Source organism: Mirounga leonina, unplaced genomic scaffold, assembly GCF_011800145.1.
Source record: "Mirounga leonina isolate KUSES-001 unplaced genomic scaffold, KU_Mleo_1.0 Mir_94, whole genome shotgun sequence".
Lineage (NCBI taxonomy): Eukaryota > Metazoa > Chordata > Mammalia > Carnivora > Phocidae > Mirounga > Mirounga leonina.
In genome coordinates this window covers 51,955,260-51,977,624 of record NW_023270855.1, presented here as the reverse complement: position 1 = coordinate 51,977,624, position 22,365 = coordinate 51,955,260, and the positions used below count along the sequence as shown (strand labels likewise).

The 22,365-nt window shown below is 42.7% G+C and overlaps 1 long non-coding RNA gene across 1 annotated transcript; it reads right to left on the bottom strand.

Annotated features, from left to right (window-relative positions):
- Positions 1-5,389: 5,389 nt before the first annotated feature.
- Positions 5,390-22,043, bottom strand: LOC118006086. Its single transcript, XR_004677938.1, has 5 exons — positions 21,783-22,043; positions 18,940-19,047; positions 11,131-11,216; positions 8,207-8,288; positions 5,390-7,268 (listed from the first exon to the last, which is right to left on the bottom strand). It is a non-coding gene; the product is annotated as an uncharacterized LOC118006086 (long non-coding RNA).
- Between the last annotated feature and the right edge of the window lie 322 nt (positions 22,044-22,365).

The window sequence follows — 22,365 nt, the reverse complement described above, 5'->3', positions numbered from 1 at the left end:
AGACCTCATCTGGATCTTATCTGTTGTTATTTGCACTCTTTTCATTTATGGGGGGAGATAATAGAGTTCTGTGGGTAATATATGAGTGATAAAGTTGACTTTTTATCACTTCTTATCACATATATAGATAGGTTCAGGTAACCATTCTCATAATCAGGATACAAAATGATTCCATCTCTACAAAGAAACCTTCATGTTATCCTTCCCCCAACCCTTGGCAATATGTTGTCATGCAAGAAATTAATAAATTTAAGAATCACAATAGTTAATTTCATCTTGAGAATAATCATGAAGATCTCACACATAAGACTTCTGAGGTAGAGCAATCTTCTATCTCTTGGCTTGGTTGAGGGTACAAGTTTATTGATCTTTAACTGTACATGCATATTTTCATCACATCTTCTCTATTTCCCATTTTTCAAAGAAATATACAGAACAGAAATCACAACTATTAGGGTGGTAGAAATCAATCCAAAATATTAGATATCATAATAAAAGACTAGACTGGTTTACAAACTAAAAGATATTTTCAGATTGGATTTTTTTATACAGCTACATCCTATTTACAAGAGACACATCTAAAGCTTAAGTACACAGGTTTAAATGAAAAGAATTGAGAAATACATAACAGATACTAATAAAAAAAACTGGCATGACTTTACTAATAATACTAAGTTAATTAGATTAAATAAAGATTAAAAAATCCTCCTCTTTACTATCTCCAATTTTTCTCCTAGTTTGTCCTGAACCCATTTCAATCGGGCTTTTGTGGGCAGTAGGTCACAGAACCAATTTTGACAAGGTCATCAAGGACTTATATTGATATTTTGATATTTATTGTTAAATTCAATCAGGAAAAAGGGGGAAGGGCCAAGGAGGAGTGGGTAGGGAGAGTCTCAAACCTCAGCACAGTCTAGCCAAGTTTGGGCCAGGCCAGTGGAGTGTTCTTGAGCAACAGCCATCACTAGAAGAGCCCTACTACCCAGAGGAATGGGCTTGCACTATTACTCCTGCCATGCTTAGTCACTGCTAGGAGTAGTCTTAGCACAACACCAAAGGTAGGTCCTGGGATGGGTAGCAACCAGGGCCATTGGCCAACTAAGCCCCCAGGTAGATACCTAAGGGGCAGGTTCTCATGGCTGCCACACAAATTTCTGATAGCTCCCCCACTATGAAACTACAGTAAGGACTTTGTTTTAAAAGAGTATCTCTTTTCTCATGTAACATGAGTCTAGAAATAAGCAGTTCAGGACTGCTGTAGTCACTCAAGAAACCCCCTGGGGAGCAAGGAGCCCTATGTTCTGGCTGCACCATCTCTACCTGTGGCTTCTGCCTACAGGTTACAGAGTAAGGTCTTCCAACTCCAGGTTCTGTATCCAGGTTCTAGGCAGAAAGGAGGAGGAAGGACCATGAACAAAAAGTGAAAATAACAAGCATGGGACTGTCTCCTTTTCAAGAGCTTTCCCAGAAGCTACACCAGTGACTCTGCCTACCTGCCACGGGCCAGAGCTCTGGGACATGACCACTCCTTCAAGAAAGAATAAGAGAGAGAGCTGCTTGGGTTTTTGTTTTTGGTTTTGGTTGGTTTGTTTGTTTTGTTTTTATAGTAAACATTAACAAATTGAGCAAAATCCAAGTTCTGAGAGTAAGAAGGATGAGGAGAATGGATATAGAGGCAGCCAGCAGTGTCTGCTACACTGGGCTAGAGAGAAAGTTCCAACAAATGCCAAAGAATCCATATCCTACATATATCACTGACTCTGACCACAAGGCAGTTAAATGGGAAATGAAAAACAAGGCAACAAAGAACTCCTGGCACTGCATCTTGAAAACATATTCCCGAACAACCCATGAGTCCAAGAAGTCATCAAAATGGAAATGAGACAATATTTACAACCGAGCCATAATAAATACAAATATTACCTATCACAGCTTGTTCAAAAATTTAGAGGGCATTTTGAGGGATATGAGTATTCTTGAGTATTTATATTATGAAAGAAAAAAACAAATTAATGAGTTAGGGGTAAGCACAAAGGCAATGCCATGTTCACAACATGGACATAGCCTCTCTCCCTCAGAACAAGTTCTCTTGTGAATAGCAAGTGAAGATCCATACCTGAAGACCTTCCATATTCATTATACTAAAAGGACTTTCCTCCAGTGTTGTCCTCACATGTTGCATACAAGGATGAGTGCTTATGAAGGCTTTCACACCTTCTTTTGTGGAAGAAAAAAATATATGACTTTTCTGTGTGGTTTCTGCCCTGATTCTTTTGAGTTGAAAAAGTGACTTTTGCCAAATGGCTCTATTACATGTCTATTATCCCAGAGCTTCACACATAAGATTTCTTAAAATCATTTTCATAACTAAATTATGTTCCAAATCCTCAATAAAGGATGTTTGTGGGATGGGAGGGATTTGATTATAGTTTGTGTGCTAGTAACATTATTTTGTTAATGCTAAATTTCATCAGTGTATTAATGATATTTTGATTAAGGAGGAAAATGTCTGTGGGAAGGCAATTCTTCATGGGTAGCTCACGTGTGCACATCTTACTCTGTTCTGGACTATGTCTCCAAGGATGTTTATATAACATCCTTAGAGCAGAGGGCAGGTTTTTTGTTGTTCAGTGTAATAAAGATAATGTCTCCCTCTGGGGCAAAGAACAAGCACGTTTGTTTGCAGCTCCTTAGAAAAGCTTGGGGCTCCAAGCTGTGATACAAACCCACTTCATGTCACCCCTGTAGGACTTGGGAGTCAAGAGGAATTGACAGCAATATGAAGCTTGTACTGCCTCCTGTCCTGTAATAAAGTCCTTGGTCTCTGACCCAGAAGTCTGGTGTCTTTGGCCAACATCCATGAAACTGTGGCAGGCTAACTTGTTAACCTATAAGTAGGGGGAAATCTCAGATCTTTGAGTTCCTGACAATGTCCTTGTTCTTAGGATAAATGTTAAAGAAGTCTCATGTCTGTAATGGCTCACCCATAAAATAAAATTATACACAAATGAAAAAAGCTGTAACTGTCAAAAAATGTTGACAACTGGTGAATCTAGGTGAAGGAATGGACTTTGGGAGAATTTTCCCAACCAGTATTATAAGGCCACCATATTCTTGAAACAATAACAAAAGGACAACATGAGAAAGAAAAACAGCAGGCCAATCTTACTCAAAGATGCAAAAATCCTAACATATTAGGAAGCCAGGAACAATGATGTGTAACTAATATGTGACGGCCAAGTTATTCAGGAATGCAAAGTTAATTTCACAGTGAAAAATCAATTAAAGTAATTTACCACACAAACATGTTAGAGATGTTACATGTATTCATTCACTCATTCATTCAACAAATACTTATTGAGTGCCTACCATGTGTCCTACCATTGTTCTAGGAGTTTTGAAATATATCAGTGAACAAATATAATCATCTCAGGAGATGCTGAACAAACATTTGATAAAATTCAACATCTGTTCATGAGAAAGGATGCCAACATCCTAGGAAAAAGAAAGAAACTTTCTCATCCTAGTAAAGTTATCTATAAAAATGTTACAGAGAACACCACACTTAAAGATGAAATATGAAAAAAAAAAAGCCCTTTAAGATCAGGAAGAAGACAAGAATACGTAGGACTGGGCGCCTGGGTGGCTCAGATGGTTGGGCGTCTGCCTTCGGCTCGGGTCATGATCCCAGGGTCCTGGGATCAAGTCCCGCATCGGGCTCCCTGCTCCTTGGGAGCCTGTTTCTCCCTCTGCCTCTCTCCATCTCTGTCTCTTATGAATAAATAAAATCTTTTAAAAAAAAAAAGAATACCTAGGACTGCTTCTAGTCAATATGGTTCAAGTCCCAGCCAGAGGGCAACAAAAGCATAAGAAAGGTATACAAATTAAAAAGGAGCAGGGGAAATCTGCCTGTATTGGTAGATATGATTATCTACAGAAAACCTCAAAAGAGCTACACATCAGTTATTAGAATAAGAATATAGCAAGTTTGCTACAAGCCAAACTCAACACACAAAGAGAATTATAATCTATAAGGACCACAAGATACATATACCTCTAGCCCTTCTCCAGAAACCTTACATCCCGCTTTAGTTTGAATTACCCACAGCCTACGAAAGAAAAGCATTCAAGGTCTCACAAAAAGTCCAACAAGGCTTTTAAAGAACACAAGGAAGAGAACCAAATTAGGAAGTGTGGCATTGAAACTACTGAGTAAAAGGAGGAAGACCCTGAAAAAGACGACATCTCCAAGCTAAATAAATACCTCACCTGAATCCCAATAAATGAGCTAAAGAGGGTCATACTCTTCAGTCATGCACCTACTCCAAAAAGGATTCATCAGTTGAACTCACACATCATTTGAGAAAAGATCATGCTATTGTCCCCTACAAGGAACACCACTATTGCAAAGATGACTTCAAAGCTAAGTATTATGGACATATCCTACCACAATGGAGACTGTAGCTTGATTTATCAAAATGAATGCACAATGGAATCTCCTTCTATAACAGTTTTAGTGAGATATAGTTTACATACCATAAAACTCAACCATTTTAAATGTATAATTCAAATGATTTTTAGTGAACGTAGTTGTGCAACTATAAGCACAAACCAGTTTTAGAAACATTACTATCAACCCAACAAGATCCTTCATGCCTGTTTAATCAGGTTCCCAACCCCAGCCCAGGCAAACACGAGCCTACTATCTGTCTCTATGCCTTTCCCTATTCTGGATATTTCATATAAATGAAATCATACAATATGCGGTCCCTTGTGACTGGTTTCTTTCACTGAGCATGTTTCTAAAGTTCATTCATGTTGTAGCATGTATCAGAACTTCATTTCTTTGTATTGCCAAATAGTGCATTGTATGGATAGCTAGATTTTATTTACTTATTTTCCAGTTGATGGACTTTCAGGGTTTCCTCTTTTGGCTATTATGAAACATGCTATGAACATTTATGGGCAAGTTTTTGTGTGGACATATCTTTTTCATTCTCTTGGGGGTCAAATGGTAAATTTATTTTAAGAAATCGCCAAACTTCTTCAAAATGACCACACATCATTTTACAATCCCACCAGCAATGCATGTTCCCTGAATGTTGGAGGCTGCTTTTTTCTGGTCCTTCTTTTCCCTCAAGACCCATGTTTGTCGGGTGCCTGGGTGGCTCAGTCATTAAGCGTCTGCCTTTGGCTCAGGTCATGATCTCAGGGTCTTGGGATCAAACCCCGCATCAGGCTCCCTGCTCAGCGGGGAGCCTGCTTCTCCTTCTCCCACTCCCCCCTGCTTGTGTTCCCTCTCTCGCTGTGTCTCTGTCAAATAAATAAATAAAATCTTTAAAAAAAAAAAAGACCCATGTTTGTCAATATAAATGCTTTTTTTAGATACTAAGAAGCCAATGTCCACACTTCATATTTTTAAGAAAATAACATTTTAAATATATATATTTATAAAATGTATAAAACTTTACTGAAAGACATTAGAGAATGACTAAATAAATGAAGATATTGAGTTTAAGGCCTGAAAGATTTAACAATTCTACCAGTACTGATCTAATGAAATGCCAATATGATTTTTTGTGGAATTGTGTAAGCTTATTATAAAATACATATGAAGAAATGAAAGGCACAGAAGAGAGAAGCTACTCTTGAAGAACAAGTTGTAGGGATCTGTCTCTCAGATGTTAAAAAATAGAATGAAGTTATTAAAGATGGTGCTATATTGGTACAGGATTAACAAATTTGATTATAACAGAATGGAAGGCCCAGAAACATAAAAACATGCACACAGAAACTTCAAACGGGGACTGACTTTCAGATTAGAGTTCTAGGAAAACTGGTTATCTACCAGGGAGGAAATTAAATTGGACCCCTCCTGATACTACATATAAAAAAATCAATAATGGAAAACAAAATATTTTAGAAGACATTTCAGAAGGACTTTTTAGAAACACTTTAGAGGACAAGAGAGTAGAACATATTTATGACTGCATGTTATTGCCCCAACACAATCACCCAAAGACTACCGGGACAAAATCTATAGTCTAACAAAGTCAGGTTTACTGGCTCATTGCAACAAGGGAGACCACACACCTAAGGAACCATGGGTATCCTACCAAACAAAGGAAGACCTATGGATATCATAAAATCTGGGGGAAGGAGAGAGTTCAGGTGAAATTTGAATCAAGTTGTATTTTGATAGGCTCAAAAAGGAAATCAACATTGTGAGTTAAAATACATCTAATAGAAACAGTATTTAGAATTAAACCAAAATAAAAATACCTTAGGTCGAAACCCATGTAATGTAGCTAAAGGGATATTGAGAGGATATCTATGGCCTTAAATGCTTTTATTCACAAATACGATCTGAAAACTAATGAGTTAGACTTCCATTTTGAGGATAAGACCCTGAAGAAAGCAATTCCGTATTTATAACGCTCATAAGGTTTCTCTCCTACCCTGAATTTCTTTGTGCAGGAACTGAAGTCCCCATGGAGGGCTTTCTTACACTAACAATATTCACAGAGTTGCTCACATGTGAGATCAACTGGGGCTTTCCCATGTGCTTCTAATCCTAGGGCTTCTCTCCACTGTGAGCACTCACATGTTTCTTATGGGATGGGTGACTCCTGAAGTTTCCCACAGTAGCCGCACTGGTAAATCTCCCCTGTATGTACCCTCTTGTGAGCAGTCAGGTTAGAGCTCCTATTGAAGGCTTTTCCATGGTTGCTGCAATGGTAAAGCTTCTCCCCATTATGGGTTCTCATGTGTGCCATCAGATGCAATCTCCTGCTAAAGGCTTTGCCACAATCTTCACACAGATAGTCCCTCCCTGGTGTGCACTCTCTTATGCATGGTCAGGTTCCTGCTCCTGACGAAGCCTTTCCACAGTCATTGCATTTATACAGCTTCTCCCATTGTGTATCCTCTTGAGTATAGCAAGGCTCAAGCTGGATCTGAAGAGTTTCCCACATTGGTTAAACTCATACGGTTTCTCTCCAGTGTGGATTCGCACATGTGTCATAAAGGACGAGTGATGACCCACGAGCTTTCCCACGCTGAAAACATTCACAGGGTTTCTTGCCAGCATGAGATCACACATGGGTCTGAAGGGATGAAGGATAACTAAACACTCTCCCACATTCTTTACATTCATTTCATTTCTCTCCTGTGTAATTTCTCTTGGGCCAAACAAGGTTAGAATTGCTTCTGATCGCTTTTCCACACAAACTGTATTCATGGGGTTTCTCTCTGGGTTGAGTTAGTGCCTGTTGGTTAAGGGATAAGCAATAATTAAAGGCTTTCTCACTTTAATTGCACTCATGGGGATTCCCCACCACCACAGAAAGTCTGCACTAGGGATGCCTGGGTAGCTCAGTCTGTTAAGCATCTGCCTTTGGCTCAGGTCATGATCCCAGAGTCCTGGAATCAAGTCCCACATCAGGCTTCTTGCTCAGTGGGTAGCCTCAGTGGGTAGCTTCTCCCTCTGCCTGCCACTCCTCCTTGTGCTCTCTCTCTCTGACAAATAAATAAAATCTTAAAAAAAAGTCTGCACTGGGGCGCCTGGGTGGCTCAGTCGTTAAGCGTCTGCCTTCGGCTCAGGTCATGATCCCAGGGTCCTGGGATCGAGTCCCACATCGGGCTCCCTGCTCAGCAGGAAGCATGCTTCTCCCTCTCCCACTCCCCCTGCTTATGTTCCTGCTCTCGCTTTCTCTCTCTCTGTCAAATAAATAAATAAAATCTTTAAAAAAAAAAAAGTCTGCACTATAAAAAGCAAATTCCTACATGAGAAATTACTACCATTTTCAGAGCACATGTACCGCTCCTGCCCTATTTGAGTTCTTCCGAATTTTAAGTAAGGTGAATGCTCTGCCACAAGGTCCCATCATAGTCACAACATTCTAAAGCTGCTTATGTAGATTTTTCTTGATAAATACTTAAAAACTGAATTATATGTCAAAATTCATTAAGTCATATTAATGGATCTGCTTACTTACAGCAACTCTCCATAAATAAATACTAAAATTGGTTTAGAATGTTCCCCAAAGTCATGATACTCAGAGACTCTCTCCTAAGAAACAACTTCTTCTGGGTGAAGGTCACCGGACCCAAGTGTCTCCCCATGGTGGTCATGCTCTTCTTCCATAACACAGCAATCCCAGACTTCTTCTGCAGAGAACCAGCAATGTGCCCTCATGAGCCTTACCATTTCTCTGACAGTAGGTGTTTTTTCCAAACTTTATTCTGCTTTGCAGTGTTGTTTTTGGCTTTAAGTTGAAACTTTTGATCTGAAATTAATGGGGGAGAGGAGGGCAAACATTTAAGTTCTTAGAGAAATAAATGATGAGATAAAGTAATTAAAAACAAAAACGAAGAGCCAGGCCCATATACCTTTTATTCATAGACCGACCCTAAACATGAGACGTCAATGTGACAGTGAAGAATGCCCCAGCAGTTGGACAGACTTTAAGGATTTCAGCAATATGAAGAATTTGACAGTGACAGGAACAAGGGATGGAAATGCTAAGAAATGTTTTTGTCAAGAGTGAAATGGCTGCTAACAGTCTGACAGAGGGCACTATCAAAGTTTGGGGACAGTAGAAAAATGAACAAACTGGTGGGGTCATGTTCCAATAAAACTTTATTTACAAAAGTGGAAATGTTCAGAAAAAAAGGAAGCAGGACAGAGAGAGCTTTCTCTGGGAACAAAAGAAAGTTGGGGAGAAAAGGAAGAAGGAGAGGAAGCGAAGCCAAAGCTTCAAGAGAAATTCATCCCAAGTGGCCTGAGATGATTTCTCAAACAAGATAACATTTAGACGGCATTGTAATAGCAGTGTATGGTGACAGATGGTAGCCACACTTGTGGTGAGCATAGCATAACACAAAAACTTGTTGTGAGGGCGCCTGGGTGGCTCAGTTGGTTAAGCGACTGCCTTCAGCTCAGGTCATGATCCCAGGGTCCTGGGATCGAGCCCTACATCAGGCTCCCTGCGGAGCAGGGAGCCTGCTTCTCCCTCTCCCACTCCCCCTGCTTGTGTTCCCTCTCTCACTGTGTCTCTCTCTGTCAAATAAATAAATAAAATCTTAAAATAAAAAATAAAAAATAAAAAAAATAAAAATAAAAACTTGTTGTGTAACTCCTATGTTGTACACCTGAAACTAATGTAACACCGTGTGTCAACTATACCTCAATTTTTTAAAAATCATGACATTTTAGAAATTCCCTGAATGGAGTTCCTTTTGCCTGGGGCTCACCTACACTGGTTTCTTAGAGAGTCAGAACTCTCTTTTTCTTGGTCCCCAGCTCCTCCTGCTCTACCTAGGTGAGCAGGTCGGGTTTATGGAAATGACACCTGTGCACAGGGAAAGACACATCAAGGGGGATGTGCAGGGATGAAAAGGCAACTTCCCCTCAGAGTGGGGGCAACACTTGCAGAGGATGGGCATGTGTGACCCCATGAGCAATGAGGTGATGGTACCCAGGACTCACACAAACTACCTCACATCATGCCCTGTAGGGATTGGGGATCCCCAGCCCCAAGCTCAGAGACGCACTTCAGGAGCACCAAAGCTTCTAATCATGAAGAAAATAAAGTTGGCATAAAGATGAATCTTCAGGGGCGCCTGGGTGGCTCAGTTGGTGAAGCGACTGCCTTCGGCTCAGGTCATGATCCTGGAGTCCCCGGATCGAGTCCCGCATCGGGCTCCCTGCTCGGCGGGGAGTCTGCTTCTCCCTCTGACCCTCCCCCCTCTCATGCTCTCTGTCTCTCATTCTCTCTCTCTCAAAGAAATAAATAAAATCTTTAAAAAAAAAAAAAAAGATGAATCTTCATTCTCAAGGGAAGATGCTAGACTAGGGATTAGTGACTAGAGCCCGGAGTTAGCCACCTGCTTTTGTAAATACACTTTTATTGGAACACAGCTCTGTTTACATACCATACTACACCAGGCACTGCATTAGCAGCATTGTGTCATTGCAACAGAAACTCTATGGCCCACTATGCAGGAAACATTTCCTCTCTGGCCTTTAAAAGAAAAGTGTGGCCACTCCTGTTCTACACTGTCACTCCTCAAGAGTGAGCCACATCTCCAATTCACTACTCTTTTCCCAAGACCAAAAACAGTTCCTGGAATGTAACAGATGCTTAAGAAATATTTGCAGCAGGGCGCCTGGGTGGCTCAGTCAGTTGAGCGTCTGCCTTTCACTCAGGTCATGATCCCGAACTCCCGGGATTGAGTCCTACGTCGGGCTCCCTGCTCGGCGGGGAGTCTGCTTCTCCCTCTGCCCCTCATCCCACTCTCGTGCTCTCTCTCTCTCTCAAATAAATAAATAAAATCTTTTAAAAAAATATTTGCAGCAGAAATCTACCAATGAAGAGATGAGGCTGACTGAGGCCAGTTTCCTGTAGTTCTTTAGCATCAGGTCTCTGTACTTAATTTTCTGAGCAGGGTCCAGCGCGGCCCACTCCTCCTGGGAGAAGTCCACCACCACTTCCTCAAAGGTCACTGAATCCTGAAACATCACACACATTCAGGCTCAGCCAAAGCTCATCTCCATCAGTGTCCCAGGAAGGCAGAGTGTGAGGAGGATGGCACCAGAAGACCAAGAAGTGGGAAATTCAGATGCGGGCAGAAAGGGTTCCTCGCTTCATCTCTCTCCACACACACATCCTCAGCAGTCTTGTCTAGCCTCATCGATTTATTAGCTCTTCAACAAGTGGTTGAACTTTTCTCTCTTCAACTAGTCTGTGAACCCATCTGGCCTGGGTCCCCTAGGTGAATTGCCACACAGCCCTGAGCTCATGGAAGCCTGGGACAAATACTTAGTAAATGAATGAATGATGTCTCCATGAATTCCTGAGACAAAGTCATCTCATAGCCTTTCTTGGTTTTCTGCCACAGCTCTGAAGTGACTACTGAGCTAATATGAACAAGGCACTGAAAAAAAAATTCACAAACACTGAGCATTCTCTGGGAAGTCCCTTAGCCACCATTCATTAGAGGCTAAGGGTCCTGAGGAAGTGTGGAGACAAGTCCTGGTCAGGTTGGAAGGCTCCAGGCCACCAGAAGGAGACACGGCCAACCTCAGGGAGGGAGACGTCACATTGGAAAGAGGGGGTTTCTGATTACCTGTAACCAGATTGTCAGCAACCCTGAGCCATCACTTCTGCCTCCACATTCCCTTCCTGGAGACAGGTAGTCTTGAACAGGCACAGCTAGAGGAAGGACAAGAGGGTGGATGTGAGAGGCAGGATATGCTCTAGACTCCAGCCAGCACATGCCTGGAAGCTGCATCACAAGACCCATGACCACAATGAAAACAAAGCAAATGCCGTATGCACACAGGTTTCCTAAAAGGCCGCGGGAGTCCTGTCTCTCACAGCCAGCAAAGAGCCTTGTCGGCCTTGCTGCCCATGAGGAAGCCTAGCAAACCCCCATGACTGTTAAGGGTACTCAAGTTCAGAGAGGTTTAGCAAGTCAATTGCCCAAGTTTATAAAAAGAATGCAAGGTATCATGTATTATTCCCCAAACAACCCAAACCCAGGCACCAACCCTGATGCAAGCAGATTGGAGGGCTCCTGGGCTCTACTCCCACCTTGTTCCTAGCCTTTGGAAGCTCTGAAGGAAGAGGGCCTCAGGAAAATGAAAGTGGCCAGGGCGTGATCTAGCTCCAGGCAGGTGCACAACAGGGAAGAAAGCCCATGCAGGTATGGCGGGAGCTTGGTGTGACCTGGGTGTCTGGAGAGGAAAGTGATGGGAGAGGGTGGCAGATGGGCCAGGAGCCAGGTCAAGATCAGGGCAAACAAGCCTAGATTGAATCTGAATTTACACCTTCTGATTGGCAGCTTCGCAGGAGTTCTGTAAGAGTTTTCCATTCCTATTTGTATTTTTAAAGATCAAAACTGGCAGCTGCTCAAAGGACAGAAAGGGGAAGGCAAGAGTAGAAGCAGGGGTGGGTGGTGAGGGCCAACAGCACAGTCCAGGTGACAACGGGGACTCCTTGGGAAGGGAGAAGCAGCAGAGATGATTGTATACATTTTGTAGGAAACGTCTAAGGATTTGCTAGGGACTTACACTAGGATGAAATGTGGGGAGAGAAGATGTGCAGCCAGTGAGAGAACTCAGAGAAACCACAGAATGATCCAGTCTTTACACTGACAGTGTTGAGCTTCACACCCAAACCCTGTGCTCCTAGAAAATTGTGATGGGTAAGAAATCCCCCAGCCCTTTTGTGTTCTGGGAAATGTCTAAATGCAATGAAACACCCTTCCCTATATGACTTAGATATCTAAGACAGGAGGATGACCCCTTACTGGCCAGGCACAGACTATCCAAATTCCCATTTTTGTCTAATGAATGAGTAGCTGAACTGTTCGTCCCCACTGAACTACCTAGATAAAATACCTTTGAATTTAATTTGACTTCACTGAACTTCGGTGCAGTTTCTCTCCTCCCCCAACCTACCCCTGAGCACTGGGACATAACAACCCTCTACCAGCCCCTCCCTGACAATCAGCTGACCTCCCTGATCAAAAAAATCCTATCACCCCACCCACTCGTCCCACTTCCCAGCCTTCTGAACTCCTTCCTATAAAACAAAAGTTCTTTAGTGCCAGACTTTAGGGTGGGAGTGTTCTGCCTATGGCAATAGTCTCTCCTTACAGTACCAATAAACTGGGTAGGTAGTGGTGCTATCAACCTGAGAGGGAAAGATTAAGAAGAGGCAAATTTGTTCAAGGTGAGGTTTTACAGGGGAAAAAAAAAAAAAAATATATATATATATATATATACACACACATAGTATATGATATGAAAATTAATATGTATATATCATATACAATATACTTTATAAATATACACAGCATTTAACATATTTTACATACAGCATGTTAATGCTGTAACACCAATATTAATTAATACCCCATCAAATTAAACAGGGTATACAGCGACAGAGAGCCCAGGTACGAGGGATGCAGCTATCCATCTGACCATTGCCTCCCCACATCGTACACAAGAGGAAGGGGATGAGAGCTGGAGGGTTCAGGAAGGGAAGGGAAATTTCCTCCTGGGGCAGGGACACTCCCACAAGGTATGCTCCCCCTTAGAGAAGTTTGATAGGGCAAAGGGTTTTGGTGGGGGTTGGGGTTTTGGGGAGGATCTTTTTGCAAGAGGCATATCAAGGCCTGTTTTTAAGCTTGTGAGAATAATGTGGGTTGGCAGGAATAATTCAAAACATGTTAGACCAGCAGGCTGAGGCAGGGCTTCTAGGGTATATCTTATCTGGGCTCCAAGTTCAGGCCTCCTCAGCACTGGGTAGAAAAACTGTCTTAGCCACAGATGACAAAGGATGACTAGAGGCCATTGGTAGTTGGGAGTGTCCTAGGGATATTGGAATTTATGTCTACAAAATTTTAAATAACTCCTATCCTTAAACCAGCAACTCATAGGATTATAGCCAAGAGAAATCCCGGCATCCCGGCATCGATGCAGAAAGAGAAAGAGAGATAGCTTGTCCACTACAAACTGATTATCATAGGTAAAAACTGGAACCAATCAAAATACACATTATAGCATTAATTATCATATATCGTACCATGGGATATGATTATGGTGTTTATTTTTTAAAGATTTTATTTATTTATTTGAGAGAGAAAGAATGCACAAGCAGGCAGAGGGGCAGAGGGAGAAGGAGAAGCAGACTCCTCACTGAGCAGGGAGCCCGATGTGGGGCTCAATCCCAGGACCCTGAGATCATGACCTGAGTTGAAGGTCTTAACCGACTGAGCCACCCAGGTGCCCTGATTATGGTGTTTAAAACAAAAACTGACATAGATCTGAAGGTAAAGTATAAATATATTTATATGACTTATAAAATATATATATGCAGAGAGGCATGTACCTGCATTAAAAATGACCATTAGGCAAAGAATTTGAATAGAAATTTCCCCAAAGAAAACATAAAGATGGCCAATAAGCACACGACAAGATGTTCAACATCACTCATCATTAGGGAAATGCAAATCAAACCCATAATGAGATGCCACTTCGTATCCATTAGGATGGCTATTATCAAAAAAATAAAAATAGAAATCACAAGTGTTGGTGAGGTTTTGAAGAAATTAGAACCCTTGCTCATTGCTGAGGGGATTACGAAACAGTGCAGCCACTGTAGAGAACAGTATGGTGGTTCCTCAAAAAGCTTAACACAGAATTACCATATGATTCAGCAATTCCATTTCTGAGTATATACCCAAAGAACTGAAAGCAGAAACTTGAACAGATATTTGTAAACTAATGTTCATAGCATGATTCACAATAGCCAAAAGATGGACAACCCAAATATCCATCAACAGATGGAAAAACAAAATGTACATACATAAGGCTGAATAACATTATAGTTGTGTTTATATATTATATATTATAAAACTATAGCACAAATAAATATAAGTGCATATATTTATATTTTATATTTATATTAAATATAACTATATATTTATATTTTATAATATAAAATGTTATAGAAGATATATAAAATGCAAATATACCAAAAATATAAAATATGCAAAATATGTAAATATATAATGAAAAATATACAAAAATATAACATAATATATAAAATATGTAAACTATAAATACAAATATGTGACTATAATAAACATAAACATATATAATGTAAATATAATATTATTCAACCTTAAAAAGGAATGAAATCCTCATACATGCTATAACATGCATGTATTTTAAAACATTATGCTATGTGAAATAATCTGGACACAAAGGAACAATATTGTAGGATTCAACTTATACAAGGTACTGACAATAGTCCAGTTCATAGAGAAAGAAAGTAGAATAGAGAGTACCAGGGGCTGCGAGTTAGGGTTATGGGGAGTTACTATTTTTTTTTTAAGATTTTTAAAAATTTATTCATTTGAGAGAGAGCGAGCATGAGCAGGGGAGAGAGGCAGAGAAGCAGACTCCCCGCTGAGTCAGGAGCCCCCCCAGTCGGGCTCAATCCCAGGACCCTGGGATCATGACCTGAGCCAAAGGCAGACCTTAACCATCTGAGCTATCCAGGTGCCCCAGAGAGGTTTTGTTTTCTTTTTTTAAGATTTATTTATATGAGAGAGAGAGAGAGAGCCGTGCGGACGCATGCATGCACAAGAGAGGGGAGGGACCGAGGGAGAATCTTCAAGCAGACTCCCTGCTAGGGAGCCCACACAGGGCTTGATCTCATGACCCTGAGTACATGACCTGAGCCAAAACCAAGAGTCAGACGCTTAACTGACCAAGCCACCCAGGTGTCCTTGGGAGGTTATTTTTTAACTGGAAGAGTTTCATTTGGGGAAGATGAAAAACTTTTGGAGATGCATGGTGGTAATGGTTGCACAACAATATGAATGTACTTAATGCCAATGAATAGTACCCTCAAAAAAGGTTAAAAGGACAATTTTATGGTATGTACATTTTATCACAATAATTTAAAAAAAGAGGGGTGCCCAGGTGGCTCAGTCAGTTACACGTCTGCCTTCAGCTCAGGTCATGATGATCCTGGGGTCCTGGGATCAAGCCCCAAGTCGGGCTCCCTGCTCAGCCAGGAGTCTGTTTGTCCGTCTCCCTCTACCCCACTCATGCTCTCTCTCTCTCAAATAAATAAATAAAATCTTAAAAAAAATAAAAATAAATGAAAGCAAGGCCACACTGCTATTGGTAACACCAGAGGCCTCTAGAGAAAAGCACGACACTGTATTTCATGTGCACTTGGCAGGGAGAATGTGAAGGGAAACATTAACATTTTTACTCTATAGTTTTCTGAATTAGTTGAATGTTAAACAAGAAAAACAACACACCCATGCATCACTTGTGTAATCAAGAAAAATTAAACAGTCATGTACAAACAGAAATAATGCACGTAGCTGAATCATCACCTCTGCACACAGCTAATCTCACTGATCCAAGTGACTTTTACCTCACCTCCACACACACCAAATGCCTTCCATTTGGAACCCTGCCAACAGCATACTCTAGACCCACTCATTACTGACTACAGATTCATATTTCATCTATTTCCAATCTTTCTTTCCAACCAAGGAAGAGCTTTTTAATTTTTTTTCAAAGATTCATCTATTTGAGAGAGACAAAGGGAGAGGGAGAGAGAGAATTTCAAGTAGACTTCCCACTGAGCATGAAGCCCAACACAGGGCTTGATCTCACAACCCTGAGCTGAAATTAAGAGTCGGATGCTCGGGGTGCCTGGGTGGCTCAGTCATTAAGCGTCTGCCTTCGGCTCAGGTCATGATCCCGGGGTCCTGGGATCAAGTCCAGCATCAGGCTCCCTGCTCAGTGGGGAGCCTGCTTCTCTCTCCCGCTCCCTCTGCTTGTGTTCCCTCTCTCGCTGTGTCTCTCTCTGTCAAATAAATAAATAAAATCTTAAAAAAAAAAAAAAAGAGTCAGATGCTCAACCGATGGAGCCACCCAGGTGCCCCGGGAAGAGCTTTTTAAATCAAATATCTACAGCCTTATGAAATACATCCACATAATCTTACATTCTTTAGATGGTACAAAGCATACATCATTGTGCATTACAAAGGCAACATCATTGTGGTATATATATACAATGGAATATTATGCAGCCATCAAAAGGAATGAGATCTTGCCATTTGCAATGACGTGGATGGAACTGGAGGGTATTATGCTGAGCGAAATAAGTCAAACAGAGAAAGACATGTATCATATGACCTCACTGATATGAGGAATTCTTAATCTCAGGAAACAAACTGAGGGTTGCTGGAGTGGGGGGTGGGGTGGGAGGGATGGGGTGACTGGGTGATAGACACTGGGGAGGGTATGTGCTCTGGTAAGCGCTGTGAATTGTGCAAGACTGTTGAATCTCAGATCTGTACCTCTGAAACAAATACTGCAATATATGTTAAGAAAAAAAAAAAGAAGAAGAAGAAGATAGCAGGAGGGGAAGAATGAAGGGGGGGGAATCAGAGGGGGAGACGAACCATGAGAGACGATGGACTCTGAAAAACAAACAGGGTTCTAGAGGGGAGGGGGGTGGGAGGATGGGTTAGCCTGGTGGTGGGTATTGAGGAGGGCACATTCTGCATGGAGCACTGGGTGTTATGCACAAACAGTGAATCATGGAACACTTCATCTAAAACTAATGATGTAATGTATGGTGATTAACATAACAATTAAAAAAAAGAATAAATATACTATCTTACCCAGGAAAAAAAAAAAAAACAAAAACAAAGGCAACGTCATTGTAAATGGCAGAGAATGTGCCCAAATTGTGGCTTTTATCACCTCCTGCCTGGAAGATTCCAATGTTTTACAGACTGATTCCTTTGCTCTCTTGTATCTCTATGCCTAATAGTTAATAATGTTCCATGAGGTCAACAGAATTCTACGAGGGAGGAAAAAAGCCTGCAAATCTGATTGTGCCCCTTCCCAGTTTAAGAACTTCTAGAATGCCTCCTTTGGATACAGCACACAGTCCAAATTCCAATCCCAGCAGAGACTCTCCCACCTCTGGCCTTTCACACACCTGCCTTGCCCTCCCCTGGTGGGAATGCTTGCTGAATGAGAACGAGGAGGATAACCAGGGTTCTTCTGGCCTTAGTGCTGGGTTACTGGGAAAAAAACTCTTCTGAGAGCTTGCAAACGTTAACTCCACTCTCCCATAAGTATTGGTCCAAATCACAACACCTCTGTGGTCCAAACACCTCAGTCAAGGAACTAACATAAGCACAAGCACACAATTTCTGGAAAAACTCAGTTTCTACCAGGACATAGAAGAGACCCAGTCATGGGATTCTCAGAAACCGAACACTGACAGTAAAAAAACAACTTAAGTCAAGGAGCCACTGAATAATAATAGTTACAAGAAAGGAAAATAAGGAGCCCAACTCATTCATGAGCATAAGTGCAAACAGCAGAAAGAAGGTATTAACACACTGAATATACTAGTGAGCAGGAGAATCTACCACAACCATGTGGGGATCCAAGTTAGGTTTAGGATCTTTATGAAAACACTTATAAGAATTCATTACATTTGTAGACTGGAGAAAAATCATATAATCACCTGAATACATTCAGTAAAAGTATTCGATAAAATCACTATTCCAGGGGCGCCTGGGTGGCTCAGTTGGTTAAGCGACTGCCTTCGGCTCAGGTCATGATCCTGGAGTCCCTGGATCGAGTCCCACATCGGGCTCCCTGCTCGGCAGGGAGTCTGCTTCTCCCTCTGACCCTCCTCCCTCTCATGCTCTCTGTCTCTCATTCTCTCTGTCTCAAATAAATAAATAAAATCTTTAAAAAAAAAAAATCACTATTCCATGGCTTTGGAAAAAAAAAGTTAAATAAGAAGGGAACATCTTGGGCGCCTGGGTGGCTCAGTCGTTAAGCGTCTGCCTTCAGCTCAGGTCATGATCCCAGGGTCCTGGGATCGAGCCCCGCATAGGGTCGCTGCTCGACGGGGAGCCTGCTTCTCCCTCTCCCACTCCCCCTGCTTATGTTCCCTATCTCGCTGTGTCTCTGTCTGTCATATAAATAAATAAAATCTTTAAAAAAAAAAAAAAAGAAGGGAACATCTTTACCAGAAAACAGTTTTTTAAAAAACCTACGCCTTCCAGAATGTGGTAATTAGACTGAGGTTATAAAAGAGAACGTCTATTTTTAGGAGACATATGAACACTGAGGTCTTCAGAAGTAAAGGGTTATGATTTCTGCAACTGACTCTCAAATAATCCAGCAAAAACAGTAATTATTATATGTACAGAGATACAAGAAATGTGGCAAAATATTAACAAATGCTGAATCTAGACAAAGAGCAAATGGGATTTCATTGTACTGTTTTGGTAACGTTTTTTCCTATAAGCTTCAGTGGTTTCCAAACAAAAAGTTTTATCTTAAAATAAGGAACTATAGCTTACCGGTGAAAAGTTGAAAAGTTCCGGCTTTTAATCTGAGGAAAGACAAGGATGGCAGCTGTCACCACTCTATGTGGTGATGGTACTGGAGGTCCCACCAGGGCGATAAAGCTAAAAAAAAAATAAAAGTTTGAGAAAATGATAAGTTTGAGGATTGGAAAGGTATAAACACAACTGTCATTATTCATAGATGACAGCTGTACATATAAAAAAAAATCCCAAAGCATCCAGCCTCCCTCTCCTAACACTCTCCCTACCCAGTCTGGTCAGGCCTCTCTTTCCTAGGTTCACCCAACACACCAGGCTCTCCTGCTTCTGGGATTCTGCACTTGAAGCTTCTTCCACCTCTCAAACACTCTCCCTCCACAAGCCTCTGCCTAATCAGTCCTACTTATCCTTCAGTTCTCATAAATCAGTTCTTCCTAATAGGTCTTCCCTGTCTGTCCATATTAAGCTCTCCTGTTTGGCACAGGACACCCTCCCCCCATCAATTTTATATCTGTTTCTGATCTAAATAGCCCACTCTCTGGGGACAGCACTGTGCCTCTTTTGATTGCCCAGGCCAGACTCATACCCAGTACCTAATGAGCTTCTGCTGTGGGCCCTGGAAAATGTTCATTTACAGCTAGATTGAGAAAGTGCACACCTCCAATAGAAACGCCAACACAGGGGCGCCTGGGTGGCTCAGTCAGTTAAGCGTCTGCCTTTGGCTCAGGTCATGATCCCCGCGTCCTGGGATGGTGCCCCTTGTTGGGCTCCCTGCTCAGCAAGGAGCCTGCTTCTCCCTCTCCCTCTCTCTCACTCTCTCTCTCACACATAAATAAAATCTCTTAAAAAAGGACGGGGGGGATGCTTGGGTGGCTTAGTCGGTTAAGCGTCTGCCTTCAGTTCAGGTCATGGTCCCAGGGTCCGTGGTGGGATCGAACCCCACATCGGGCTCCTTGCTCAGTGAGGAGCCTGCTTCTCCCTCTCCCTGCTGCTTCCCCTGCTTGTGCTCTCTCTCTCTGGCAAATAAATAATAAAATCGGAAGGAAGGGAGGAAGGCAGGCAGGCAATACAAACGTTAACACATTAACTTAAATGCCTGTCACAATATAAACCACCAGTGTTATTTCTGAAGCTTTTAAGAAAAATTCTTAAAAGGCAAATGTGAGGGCGCCTGGGTGGCCCAGTTGGTTAAGCGACTGCCTTCGGCTCAGGTCATGGTCCTGGAGTCCCGGGATCGAGTCCCGCATCGGGCTCCCTGCTCGGCGGGGAGTCTGCTTCTCCCTCTGACCCTCCTCCCTCTCATGCTCTCTGTCTCTCATTCTCTCTCTTTTAAATAAATAAATCTTAAAAAAAAAAAAAGGCAAATGTGAGAAACATTATTTTTAGAAACAAGTAGCCTGTGTTGCTGAACTTCCTCCAGAATTTTTCTTCCGACTTCCCATATGTGACTTTTTAACCTCACAAGAAAAAAAAAAATCCATTTGGTCAAAACACACCTCTTTTTAAAATTGGTAAATTCTAATTTCCGCTACTGGTATTAGGAAAGCTGCTTCCTCCTTTTTCCTGGAAATCCCTGTGTTTTAAAGACACACAATTTCATGTATTTCACTTATGCTTTAGACTTCTATTAGGCTTTAGCCGCAAGTATATGCCACCAAAACCCGTTTTAATAATATCCAGAGTGGGGGGCGCCTGGGTGGCTCAGTCGTTGGGCGTCTGCCTTCGGTTCAGGTCATGATCTCAGGGTCCTGGGATCCAGCCCTGCATCGGGCTCCCTGCTCGGCGGGAAGCCTGCTTCTCCCTCTCCCACTCCCCCTGCTTGTGTTCCTGCTCTCGCTGTGTCTCTGTCAAATAAATAAACAAAATCTTTAAAAAAAAAAAAATAATAATAATAATATCCAGAGTGGGCGCCTGGGTGGCTCAGTCGTTAAGCGTCTGCCTTCGGCTCAGGTCGTGGTCCCGGGGTCCTGGGATCGAGCCCCGCATCGGGCTCCCTGCTCAGCGGGGAGCCTGCTTCTCCCTCTGCCTCTGCCTCTCTCTCTGTCTCTCATGAATAAATAAATAAAATCTTTAAAAATAAATAAATAAATAAATAAATAAATAAATAAATAAATAAAATCTTTAAAAAATAATAATAATAATATCGAGAGTAAGCGATCCCCATGTTTTAAAGCTCTGCCGCGGTGTCAGGCTCCCGAGGAGCTGCAGCCGACGGGGGAAGTGCGGAGCTGAATAATCTTTCTTCAATCGAAAGGCTTGTTGTTTACATTTTCACTTGCTCTATTTCATTCTCTTTTCTTGATTACACTTATTTATTGGCACTCGCGCTAGAATCCTGAGGAAGCATTTTCCCAAATGAATTTATCAAATTAACCGAAAAAAAGTTTTAAGATAGTCTCACCTCAACAATTTCCCACAAAAGCAAGCCGCAAGTGAAATTCTCTTGTGTTACGAAGGCAGAAAGGGACTTCCTTGATATAAATTTCACCAAGGCCTCTTACCCGCCGAAACCAACGGCATCCCCAGTTCAGAAAAACCGAAGCACCCGGAGAGGCGACCAACGGCCGTCGATCTCCTGGCCCGCGAGACCGAGACCCCGCGCCCGCTGAGGCCCCGCCCCTAAGGCCCCGCCCCTAGCCCGTTGGGCCCTTCTGAGACCCCGCCCCCAAGAGCCCCACCCCCGGTAAGGCCCCGCCCCCAGCGCCCCATTTATCCACCCTCACTGAGACCCCGCCTTCCGAGGGCCCCGCCCCCACAGAGATCCCGCCCCCGACCCCGTTTGCCCACCCTCACCGAAACCCCGCCTTCCCAGAGTCCCGCCCCCTCCCCGAGTCCCTTCTCCCAGCTCCCTCCCGGACCTTGCACCTGCAGCCACTCTTCTGTGCTGGAAGCAAATAACGAGAAAAACCGTGGTGCCGTTAGAGGGAAGATGGCGGCCGTTCGGGGGAGGCGCACCCCACTTCCGGTCTCGGGGCTTGGAAAGTAGAAGGCTCCCGCGGGGCCTAGGAGCGCAGAGGCAGCGGGAGGGGCGGTGGCCGCGTCCTCTGGCCTCCGCAGAGAAGTCCTAACGTTGGCCCAAGGCACTGCAGCTGGGCACGCCCCGCCGGCTCCACTGCAGGGACCCTGGGCAGGAGCCAGGCGGAAGGACCGGGGTGGGGGCGGGACCAGAACGGCCCGGAGTCTGTTGGGCGGAGCTTCGTGCCCACCCACCCCTGACCCGCCAGTCAGCTCCCTCTCAAAAAAATGCTCTTCTCTGAGTTCTTGCAGGAGCTTCAAGGACGTACTACGCTTGGAGGTGCTTTGTTATGCGGCAGTAGATACCTGATACATCCTTCCTCCCTATTCTTAAAAAACTTTCTTGCCCCTTCTCAGTTTTTCAGTATTATCTTGTTAATCTTGGGACTGTTGACTTTATTTTTTTAAACCTTTCTGTTTTTATAT